Raw genomic sequence first — 12,698 nt, 5'->3', positions numbered from 1 at the left:
AGTCTCAAAAAGCCCAGTTTGCATGTCCAATTTACCACTAACTCAGAGCAGGTGGTAACCATTACCAAAGTATAAAAGGAGACCCAGAAGGCATCTGAGTTACTCAAGATGGCAGAGATATACCTGATAGCAGTGAGGAGGAGAGCCCACGCAGCCCAGCAGAGGAGGAGGAGGAGCCAGAGACAGGAGAAGATTTGCAGAACAAGGCAGACTCTTTTCCAGCAAACTGAGGAGGAAATCTATGATAAATATAGACTTAGCAGCGCAGCTATACTAGATTTAATAGATTTACTCAAACCACAGCTAGAACGCCAGACTGTGCGCGGCTGCGCCATCCCTACGCATGTGCAAGTGCTATGCTCACTGCACCTCTTGGCCTCGGGGAGCTATCAGGGGGTCATTGCTGTGGCAGGTGGGGTATCCCAAAGTGCACTATCAAGGTTCTTCAGGGCATTCCTAGATGCCATACTCACACACAAGTCCCGATACATATACCTACCCAGGAATGAGGCAGAAATTAACAGCACCAAGTTGGACTTTTACCGGATTGCCAACTTTCCCCATGTCATAGGGTGTGTAGATGGGACACATATTCAAATATGTCCTCCTGCAAACCTGGAATATCTGTTCCGCAATAGAAAGTGTACCCACTCACTCAATATTCAGGTGGTATGTGATGGCCATTATGTCATCACTGACATGGTTGCTAAATTTCCAGGCAGCACTCATGACTCCTAGGTAGAGCTGCATACACCTTGTAGACATGCACACAGACCAATGTGCAAACCAACCATGACTTGCTAACAGTGTACGTTTTGTGCCCAACAGGTGACAGTGCATATGCACTACGGCCATGGATACTGACTCCTTACTTAACACCCAGCAATGAATGTGAGAGGCGATACAACAGTGCACATAAGAGGACCAGGAACTTGATTGAAAGAACCTTCGGATTGCTGACAGCACGGTTAAGATGCCTCCACCGAAGTGGGGGTGCCCTCCAGTATACCCCCATAACGGCATTCAAAATAGTTGTGGCATGCGCTATCCTGCACAACTTTGCCACCCGACGTGGCCTACCTCTCACCCCTGCAGACCCAGATTCTGAGGATGAAGAGCAAGAGCAACCACATTGCCATCATGGGGATAGGAGCATCGCAAATCAAGGCAGACTGAGACGAGAACACATTGCAACCCAATACTTTGGAAGGTACGTGCCAACTTCTACCATACTCACCAATTGAACAAACACTCCATGTGTTAAGTGTAACGAACAAATTATTTAATATGTGCAAAAAACCAAACTATATACAAGGAAAAACTGTTCAGGGACTTCAAAAAGTCCACCTGGCATGGGACACATTGCCATCATGTGCCCCAACATCAGGGACAGTGGTTAGTTCACAGCCTACGGCGCGCTCGGCCAGCCTGGCTGGTACCAGGTTGCTCAGCAGTGCTCTGCCTTGTACTCCCACTCCGTAGCACCCTGGTGCCACCAGCAGAGACACTGCTGACAGTGGAGCCCTCCTCACTGTCTTGTGGGGTGTCCCCTTTACCCCTGGATGCCTGCCGTGCCTCCATGAGGTCTATTGCATGGGTGATCCGGCCCAGACCCCGTGCCACATCACCCGCAAAGTGTCCCATGTCAACCTGGAGGCTGACTGTTCTCCTTCACAGCCCAGTTGTGTTCACTGCCAGTCTGACAATAGAGGAGGCCTTCCTGTCCAGCCTTTGGAGCAGCAGGTGGTCCCTGCGCTGCGCACCCTCACTCTGCGTTAGCAGTCCAGCCACCAGTTCGCGCATTGACAGGGCTAGGTCACCTGTGTTGTTCCCAATGACCTCTAGTTGTGCATGAACCTGCTGCATGCTGTTGACATGGTTCCTCTCAAAGCGCTGCAGAACCCCATTAATACGCCCTAACTGTTGATTTTGCAGGCGCTGACCCCGTAGCAGTTGGGCCTCTGTCGGTGTTGTGGATGGAAGCCCTGACTCTGCCTGCTGCCCTGCTCTCCTCATCCTGCGTCGCCTGCGCAGCGGTGGAGGCCCTGTGATGTCTGAGGTGTCATTCCGGCTTGTAACTGGTGCAGGCTCCAAGACCACTGTTGCAACGGGTGTTGCCAGAGAGGGGATGGTGTTGGTGGTGCATGTGGGAGTGGTGGCTGCTCCTGTTGTCTCCTCTTGGGGCTGGCTGACCATTGGCACCTGGCTGCTTTGGCTGTTGGGGGTGTCTTGTGGGAGACCTGTGGGACATAGGGAACACACTGTCAGTGTCTACTATCAGTTAAAAACTTCCTAATAAACAATTGCCTATTAACTGCCTACTTGACTACATTGCCCATAATGCATCATGCTGGTGTTTGCTACTCTGAAATGGAGCTATCTTGGTTGTGCATGCCCCTGTGTACATGGTGGGTGGGGGTATGGCATTGATGGGGGTACAGGCATATCACATGGTACTCACCGGTTGATGGTCCAGGCTCAGAGGTGTCCAGTTCTCCAAATCCAGTTACAGACTCCGGCTCCAGGGTCTCCTCCACCCTTTCCTCCAGGGGTGTGGGTGGTAGTATGGTAGATGGTCCCCCTCCTGTGCCTCTCATCTCCCGGAGCCTTTCTGCCACCCTCTCCTTGGTCCGGGAGCGGAGGTCGTACCACCTCTTCTTTAGTTCATCCACACTCCTGTGGCTGACCCCCAGGGAGTTTACCTTCTCCTGGATTTCCTGCCAAATTAGTTTTTTGGCAGAGTCTGGCACATTGAGGGCTGCCTTCCCAAAAAGCTCATCATGGTGCTGACAGCACTCATCTGTGAGCACCTCCAGCTCCTTCTCTGCAAACTTGAGCTTTCTCTTCCTGGGAGTGTCAGCCATTGTTGCTGGTGCTCTGTTTGCTGTGCTGCAGTTAAAAAGGGTGTGGGCCTCTCTCCTCCCAGGTGTATTTGTAAACTTCCTGGCTGTGATGTCATCATCATGTGCCAGGAAGTGTTTTCCTGAGTGTTCTGGAGTGGTTTCTGGAGTGTTGTGCAGCACCTGCTTTCAATTTTCAGCACAATCGCAATTTGCGACACCCACTCGCAAATTGCGAGTCCGTTTTTTGCGCGGTCACAAAAAGCGACCTCGCAAACAGCGGACTCGCTATCTGCGGTGCGACTCCGGGTGCGAGTCACAATTTGTCTGCGCAATTTCTACCTGCATTCCAGTTAGCGACACACAAAGTGCGAGTCGCACATGCTCGCAAATTGCAAGTCGCTAATTTTTTTGTACCTACATCTGGCCCTAAGTCACTATGTAATGTGTGCAGGACTCTGCAGTCTTCAGTACTTTTGCATCACAGTCACATTTTCATGGGAGCTTAATATTCCACCTCCCAGAAGCTACAGCTGGTAAAGTGTTAGGACACTCTGGGGTACGTAAATAACTGCAGCTCGCAAATCGAGCCTGACAGCTTTCGCCTTGGAGGACTTATTTAGAAATGCTTAACCATCGTCCTAAACACTCCTATTTTTATAGCAAGATGCAATGGTTACTAACGTGAACCCACTCCTCTTCATGGGACTTCTTAGGATGATTATTTTCTTATGGCAGGATGCAGCGAAACTTTTTCCGAATCACTGATCAGTGAACTGAATAAACATTCTCAGTTCTCAGAGTGAATTTAGGAGGATCTATAAATCTTCAGTTCTTTAGCTAAATTAAGCATAGCATCCTTTTTCAGAGTTACCAAAGCACACTGTATGTAGAGATCAAAAACGTTTAATGCAATAATTAGGCACAGTTCCAAAATCTAATCAAATCCGCATTGTAGACAATACAGAATTGTTCATCCGTGTCTGCATGTGGTAACCAGAAGTGCCATATCATAATCTTATTCTGGGCCCGCACGAACAGGCGCAGAAATGAGGGATTCTTTACCAGTCTTTAGCTCATATTTTTATATGAAATGTTATTAAGAACAAGGAAAAATGCCAAACAAGGGAAATGGAAAAAGCAAAAAGAGAAGAGAGGAGAACCAATTACTGCTTTTATGCGGAGCATAGCTTGTTCAATAAGAGTGCAGGGTGTGAGCTTCAGATTTTCCAAAGACCAGACTGGCATGTAATGTTAAAGTTTACTAAGCAAGCAGGGCGCATAAGAGGAGCTAAAGAGGCAGTGAAAAGGGTGAGGAATGCGGATTGGTAGGGGAATTCACCATAAATCACCATATCTTGTAAAATAACCAACATTTTTGAAGACTTTCAAAACAGAGAGGGATAAAGAGTGTGTGCCTTTTTGTCTGTGTGTATATGTAAGCATGCTTGGTGAAATCCGACAGACACATCACCATACCCAACTGAATGCACCTGTACCCAACTATTTACTAGAGAACAGATTTATTGGGGGGTGTAACACCCCAAACACTCCCCCCGCGAAGCTACACTCCTGCTTTTATTGCAAACTATGCAGACTTGCCCTCAGCCCCACCACTTAGTGGCTCTATCCCTAACTCCTAAGCTAAATGGCCTTTTTGAAGCCAATGGCTCTGTGATTGTTTGGTATTTTTTGCTGTACTATTGGTATTGTGGTTGCTCAATAACACAGTTACCTAGTATTGATTGCACTTCATTCTTCTTTTATCCACTTACGCCTATTTCCCATGTATTTCTTTCTTTCTTCCTTCGTTTTTCATTCTTGGTTTGGACCAAAGATTGATTCTGTCTCATTTTGGATCAAGGAGTGATGATGAAAATTATGTTTTGTTTGATGTCACTGTCATGGAGCCAGTGATAACATCTATTGCAACTAATTAGTGCACTTTTTCAAATTATTATTTCGTTAAATGTACCCAATCTTTTACTGCAATTAGTTGTGGTTGTGAGAGAAACCCAACAAGAATCCCCTTGCTATAAATATACAGTAGGCTGCTGTACGATAGGGATAGTGCTTCACTTTGCATACGTTAATATCTCAAAAGCTGGTTTGCTTAGTACCTTGCTATTAGATCTATCACTCTTGGGGTGGTCTTCCCCCAAACTTGTTGCCTGCTTGCCTTCAAATTTGTTGAATTTGTTTTTCTTGGCCTTAGGGCTCTGTGCACTTTACCACCGCTAACCAGTGCTAAAGTGCTTGTGCTCACTCCCTTAAATATGGTTCGAATGGTGTGTACCCAATTAGCATATTTAATTTACTTATAAGACCCTAGTAAAGTGCACTACATGTGCCCAGGGCCCGTAAATTAAATGCTAATAGTGGGCCTGAAGAACTGATTGAGCCACCCATTCAAGTAGCCTTCAAAGACAGACCTGCCACTGCAGCCTGAATGCAATTTCACACTGCCATGTTGACTTGGCATTTGAAACCCCTTGCCAATCATTAAACTCACATTTTATTACACAGAAGTCACCCTTAAGGTTGCCCTTAGGTAGTCCTTAGGGCATGGTGTTATGTGATCTATGTGATTAAAAAGCAGGACATGTGCCTTTCAGTCTTACATGCCTTGGTACATAAAAAACTCCCAAATTCAGTTTTCACTACTTTGAGGTCTACCCCTCTCATTGGATAACACTGGGGATTCCTTATTACATTTAATAAACTGTAATTCCTGATTGAGAAGAGATAGATATGACATGTTTAGTACCTACGGAATTGTAATGATAATTCATTTTTCCTTTTTAATGGTAGAGTCAGATTTATGGTTACAATTCTGAAGATGACACTTTTATAAAGTTGTCATTTGCATGTGATTAGCCCTGTGTGCCTGCAGCCTGTCTCCGATCATTTGTCTGGGATGGGTGGCAGCTGGGCTTTGTGTATTCCCTCTAGACGACCACACACAATGAGAGTTTAGGAGTGACTTGATGGGCCTTGATGGGCTATCCTGACAGGTTGGGAGGGACGAGCTGGCCACAACCTCACACTTACATCTGAATAGACTGTGTCCTGCCCCCACAAAGGCTGCATACCCCCCTTTAGTGAGTCTGGAGCCTGAGCAGGAAGAGAGGACCTTTGTGCACTTCAAAGACTTCTTTGGAGTCTCTCCTGCTCAGACCCTACTACTTCAGTACACTCCTGGACCTGTGGATACCCTGCCATGAAGAAGCACTGCTGTGCTGCTATGAGGACTGCTGCTCTGGAAAAATAGCTGCTTGGCTGTGCTGCCCTGATGCCTGCGGTCTTCCTTACCTGGATGAGAAGGACTGGACTTGCATCTCTCCAACCCAGAACCCAGAGTGACTCTAAGGGCCAGCCATCTGGTCTCCTGATCTGAAGTCTCAGGGACATAAAAGACTTCCAACACACCCAGTGCTGCAATTGGACCCTGCCAGCTGAGAGCCTGACCCACAAAGTGGTGCACTCCAGTCCAGGGCCAATGCAAGTAGATATTCTGGATCTTCTCCAGCAGAACCACCTCATCGCTGCCATTCTGTGGACGGAACTGCACATATCTTCCATTGCATGTATAAAACGGGTGCTTTGCTTTCGCAGCCAGCATTGTGGCTTTTCCTACCCCTCAAGGTCCCTACATTTCTGTGAACGACAGCCTTGATGAGGATGATGAACTCTGCATCGCAGCCACTGTGGTGATCTGAATCAGCATATTGGCATCTTTGATTTAATAATAAGTCACTAGTAAAGTGCACTAGATGTGCCCAGGGCCTGTAAATCAAATGCTACTAGTGGGCCTGCAGCACTGATAGTGCCACCCACATGAGCAGCCCTGGAAACGTGTATCAGACCTGTCACTGCAGTGTGTGTGTGTGCAGTTTTAAACTGCCAGTTCGACCTGGCAAGTGTACCCACTTGCCAGGCCCAAACCTTCCCTTTTACTACATGTAAGTCACCCCTACAGTAGGCCCAGGGCAGCCCCATTGACAGGGTGCAGTGTATTTAAAAGGTAGGACATGTACTAGTGTGTTTTACATGTCCTGATAGTGAAATACTGCCAAATTTGTTTTTCACCACTGCAAGGCCTATTTCTCCCATAGGCTAACATGGGGATTGCCTTGAACTGTCGTTTAAGTGCAGTTTAACATTGGGAGCAGATAGAGATTTTGAGTTTGGGGTCTCTGAACTCACAATTTAAAAATACATCCTTTTGTGAAGTTGGTTTTTAGATTGGAAGTTTGAAAATGCCACTTTTAGAAAGTGGGCATTTTCGTGCTTAACCATTCAGTGCCTCTGCCTGGCTGCTGAATACACGTCTGGGTCAGGCTGACAGTTGGGCTGTTTGTGATTTCACTTTAGACAGTGATTCAAATGGAACTGAGGTGTGTCCTGCATATCGTGAAGAGTCTTCCTGGGCTGGATTGGGAGAGAGGAGCTGACACATGCATTTGAAAGGATAGTGCCTGTCCTCACACAATACAGTCTTCAACCTCCCCTGAGTGTGGCTGGGGCAGGGCAGGGACGAGGCAGGGTCTTGTGCACTACAAAGCCTTTCCTTTGAAGTTTGCCTACTTCAAGGGCAAAAATGAGTATAAGTATTGGACTGGTGACCCCACAACTTTAGAATACTTCTGGATCAAGAGGAATCTCTGCCAAGAAGAAGAGCTTGATGCTTGATGAGGACCTGACACTCTGCCTGTTGCTTTGCTGTGCTGGCTTGCTATGGTTGCTTCTGCCTTGTTGGACCTGGCCCTTTTTGCAGGGTCATCCCCAAACTTTTTGTCTTCCTTCTCCTAGTATTCTGACCTCTTTTTGTTGCCTCTAGGACTCTGAGCACTTTATCACTGCTGATCAGTGCTAAATTGCATGTGCTCTCCCTTCTAAACTTGTTATGTTTGGCTTACACCTGATTGGTGTATTTAATTTACCTGTAAGTCCCTTTTACAGTGGTATCCCTTATACCCAGGGCCTGTACATTAAATGCTACTAGTGGGCCTGCACTGCAGCTTGCGCCATCTACAGAAGTAGCCTTTCAAACCCTGCTCAGGCCTGCCATTGCAGGGCCTGTGTGCGCAGTTTACTGCCACATAGACCTTGCATCTAACGTTTCTTGCCGGGCCTGGAACTCCCCTTTTACTACATATAAATCACCCCTAAGGTAGGCCCTAGCTAACCCTAAGGGCAGGGTGCAGTGTAGGTAAGAGGTTGGACATATGCTTTGTTGTGTGGCCTGTCCTAGTAGTGACCTATTAGGTTTCTCACTGCTGTGAGGGCTGCCTCTCTCATAAGATTGCATCGGGAATGCCCTTTTTTATGGCTAAATAGTATTGTCCTCTCTATGAGGGGTGGCGTAGGCAGGCTTGGAATGGTTGGAATAGTAGTGAGAAATGCTTCTTACTGGTGTAGGTGGATTTTTTATCACCATTGTAGAAATGCCACTTTTAGAAAGTGCCATTTGTCTGTGCTCATAGCTCCAGTGCTTTTGCAGCTTGACTCCAATCCAGGTCTGTGGTAGAGTCACAGTTGGGCTTTGTGCATACTTTTCAGACAGCCAGTACACAGGGAGTGTGGAAGTGTAATAGGCGTTCATCTGCATATTGAGTGGTCTTCCTGGGCTGGAAGAGGTAGAGGAGGGGCACACATGCATCTGTAAAGGCTGTGCCCTGGCCTCACACAAAGGGCTTGTTTACCCTAATAATGGCTAAAGTCAGTGCTGAAGGAGAAGGGGCTTTCCCAGAACTGGATACAACTGGTTACAACTGGTTGGAACCCCCTCCCCCACCTTTATGGAAGCTGAGTAGAATGATTATAAGTACAGGGGATTGTCTCCTACATTGTTGCACAGAGACACTGATAGACACTGATGGACCCTGATGGGCTTGGAACCAGATGCTGCTGGAGGGGAGCTGTGATGCTGAAAGGAACCGCCACTGGACTGACTTGTGATGTGCTGGCTTGGGGTCTACTAAGCCCCAGAGGGACTGCCACTTATTCTACAAGGACCCTGGTGAGCTGGCCTGTTGCTTGCCCTCAGCCTTGTTTTCCCCCAGTGAGCTCCAGGGGATGGGTGGTGTGCCCCTCTATCTTCCCTGCATTGGTGTGGCTTATGTGCTGTTTCCTGATGGCCACAAGTGTAGTGCCCCACCGGCTCTTGTGGAGCGCATGGAGAGCGATATAGGGCCTTCAGTGCGTGAAGCGCTTGATTCCTGTGGGCACCAGGAGCGTGAAGAGCGCTCCCTTCTTTTCCTTTGCAGAGCATGAACTGTACCTTTGCTTTAAGTCTTGCCCCGGGTGTAAGGAAAACGCCCTGTGTCCTTGTTGTGGTGGCCTTCCCACCCACCGCAGAACAGACAGAGAGGAGCCCACTGGCAGCTTCTCATGAAGCACGAGCGAAGCGCTCACCCGTTGGTGCCCCCGGGGTACAAGCAGGCACCTACTTGGGTGCGATTACCGCCACAGCCCGGCTGAAGAAAGCGAAGAGGAGCCGGATAGCCCCAAAGGCACAGGTGGCTCCCCCTGGCTTGGGCTGCCTCTTAGAGAAGGATGGAGGCAGCCTGTGAGGCCCTGGAGGACCCCGGACACTCTTGAGTAGGATGTGTCTTGCTCTGAAGCTGCCAGTGCCTTGCAGCCACCTCTAGAACGTGGGTGGCTGCCAACTGGTGCCTGGTGTTCAGTCCCGTACAAGAGACCTAGCAAGGTCTCCCTGCTGGGGAGAGGGCTGTGATGGTTGAGGGTGAGCCCCTCGGTTTCTTTGGTGGCAGGAGCAGGACCTCCAAGGGCTGCTACATTGCATGCTTGTGGGCAACATCCGCCCCCCCTTGGAAGTACTGCCCAGGCCACGCCCCCGGAGGGCTTTCCCACAGTTCAATACCCCTGGGGGCATTTAGGGCCCTTTTGTTGTATTGGGCTGGGACGGAACCTCGATAAAGACCCTGTTCCCGCACAAGGTGAAATACAGCTCCTTGAGTAATGGGAGAAAAGGAGCTCCTTTTGCTGGCCAGGGTGTGTTACGTTATATCTTGTTAAAGGACCGCCAAAGCCCTGCAACCTTCTAGAAGATGGTTGTTGGTGATGCTTGTAGATGTTGAATTGCACCCAAGTATTTCTGCCCTCACTGTTTCTACATTTTGTTTCATGACCTAATTGATGCAATATGACGTCCTTGCCATGCTGGTTGGGGACATGCATATTTTAAGGGTCTGCCTTGTGCGCAGGGGGAGGGTGATGTTTTATATGACCTATTCCATTAGGAAATGTTTACCTTTGACATTTGGGAATGTTTCTCTTCTATGGCCATTCATGACCATAGAATGTCTTGGCATTCAGAGTAAGGTGTTTATTATGACGTGCATTTTTGGTGATAATATTTACCTGACCACTGTTTGTTGTGTTGCAGGATCCCTGTAACCCATGTGTTTAACTGACTAATGATTATTCTTATAAAGTAATAGTAACCTATGTGATGTTCTGATAACTGCTTGTGTAGCAGGGTATTACCGATACATGTTGTGTTTGGTCTAATGATGTTTAATGCAATACAGTTTGTTTTTATATAGCTTGTTGTGGAGTTTTCATTGTGGTGTATGTAGTGTGTCACGTATGTTGTGTGTGTTGTGCAAATGCTTTACACATTGCCTCTGGGATAAGCCTGGCTGCTTGTGCCAATCTGCCAAGGAGGTGAGCAGGGGTTATCTTGGGTGTGCAACTCCCTTGCCCTGACTTGAGTGGTGGTCCTTGCTTGGCTGAGGTGCCTACCATAGCCAACCAGGAACCCCATTTTTAACATGCCTTATGAGGGAAAGGACTGGACTTTGCTTTCTGAAATCCTGCTTGTGAAGGTACTCCAAGGGCTTGAACTGATCTTGCACCCTGTTCTCAAGCCTCAGGGCCATCAAAGACTTCATCTGCCAGCACCTACGCTATCATGCTGAGACCCCGACACTGCCAAGTGGTGCCACATCCAGTCCCTGGGCCCTTGAAAGGAGAAGCTGCTGAACCCAAGGTGAAAATCCATGTACCAGAGCTGAGCGGTAGAAACATTGATGCAGCACCTGCACCATAGCTGAAAAATCAATGCAGCACCGGTGAAATTGACGCACCACCAGTTCAGGGTGGATTCATCTCTGCCATGCACGTGGATTTTCCATGCATCATCCCAGGGCATCAAATCTTCAACATCACTGCACAGACCTGAGGCTGCCTGCCTGGAAATCAACACATCCCTTCCCTGCAAGGAAAGAATTGATGCATCGCTTACCCAGTGGAGTAAGGAATTGGTGCATCGCCTTCTTTCCTGATGCATGCCCGCCCCTGCGGCTTTATTTTTGACGCTTATAGGTACTTTGTGCTAAAACAACGTATCCATTGATTTTTATAGTTGAAGACCCCTTTCACTTTAAAATTTGATATCTTTACTTGTGTATGTTGGAATTTTGTTGTTTTGGTCTTTTTTGATTTAGATAAATATTGTCTATTTTTCTGAACTGGTCTGGAGTCTTTGTGTGGTGTTTTCACTATATTACTGTGTGTGTTAGTACAAATACTTTACATATTTCCTCTGAGGAAAGCCTGACTGCTTGTGTCAAGCTACCAAGGGGGTAAGCAAGCGTTATCTGAGGTGTGTGACTCTCTTACCCTGACTAGAGTGAGGGTCCTGACTTGGACAGGGTGTAAACTGACTGCCAACTAGAGACACCATTTCTAACGAACATTAGGATACTCAATAAATAAAAATTAAACAATCTTTTTAACAACAAAAATCATTGGCATTCTTTTGATTTTGTGGTGCTTCATTAATTATTTCGTATGTGTTACACCAGATAGGGTATTGATTATTACAGGTGCAACATGCGCTGGATAGTTTGTCTATGTTACTTATCTCGCTATCATGATGTCACTTTTTCTAGTGTTACTTTACTAGGAAGACAATTTGTGTCTTGATTTCTTAGCCTGGTGACTCTGAAGCAGGACTTTGGGGGTCATTCTAACCCTGGCGGTCCGAGACCGCCAGGGCTAAAATGACGGAAGCACCGCCAACAGGCTGGCGGTGCTTCCTGGGCCATTCTGACCGCGGTGGTAAAGCCGCGGTCAGAAAACCGGGTCTGGCGGTTTCCCACCGGAATTCCCCCAGTTGCCCAAATCCGCCATGGCGGAGCTGCAAGCAGTGCCACCATGGGGATTCTGCCCCCCTTCCCGCCAGCCTGTTTCTGGCGGTTTTTACCGCCAGGAACAGGCTGGCGGGAACGGGTGTCCTGGGACCCCTGAGGGCCCCTGCACTGCCCATGCCACTGGCATGGGCAGTGCAGGGACCCCCTAACAGGGCCCCAGTATGCTTTTCACTGTCTGCCTAGCAGACAGTGAAAAGCGCGACGGGTGCAACTGCACCCGTCGCGCACCATTCGGAGCCGGCTTCAGTGTTTGCGGCCCCTTTCCCGCTGGGCCGGCGGGCGCTATATTGGCTAGAGCCCGCCGGCTCAGCAGGAAAGTCAGAATGGCCCCAGCGGTCTTTCGACCGCGGAGCGGCCATATGGCGGTTCCCGCCAGGCGGGCGGCGACCGCCGCCCGCCAATGTTAGAATGAGGGCCTTTGTCTTTTCGTGGTTCAATCTGGATTTTTTCCAAACTTGAGTATGCCACCTCCTTTGTCTGATGTTTCTGCAGTGCTGTTGGTGTTTCTGCACAAGGAGTTAGTCAGTTGCACACAGAGGGCTTGGCACCTTTATCTCAAGCAGTTTTATCAGATGCTTTGTTGCATTTGTGACAAAGGCAGGAACTTAATTCACTCATATGTTGAATGTAAGTGAGGGCAAAAGGAAATCTTGCTGCACTTCTCTCCTGAAGTCAA

The sequence above is a fragment of the Pleurodeles waltl genome, chromosome 9 (assembly GCF_031143425.1).
Source record: "Pleurodeles waltl isolate 20211129_DDA chromosome 9, aPleWal1.hap1.20221129, whole genome shotgun sequence".
Classification (NCBI taxonomy): domain Eukaryota; kingdom Metazoa; phylum Chordata; class Amphibia; order Caudata; family Salamandridae; genus Pleurodeles; species Pleurodeles waltl.
Note: the sequence above shows the minus strand (reverse complement) of the source record.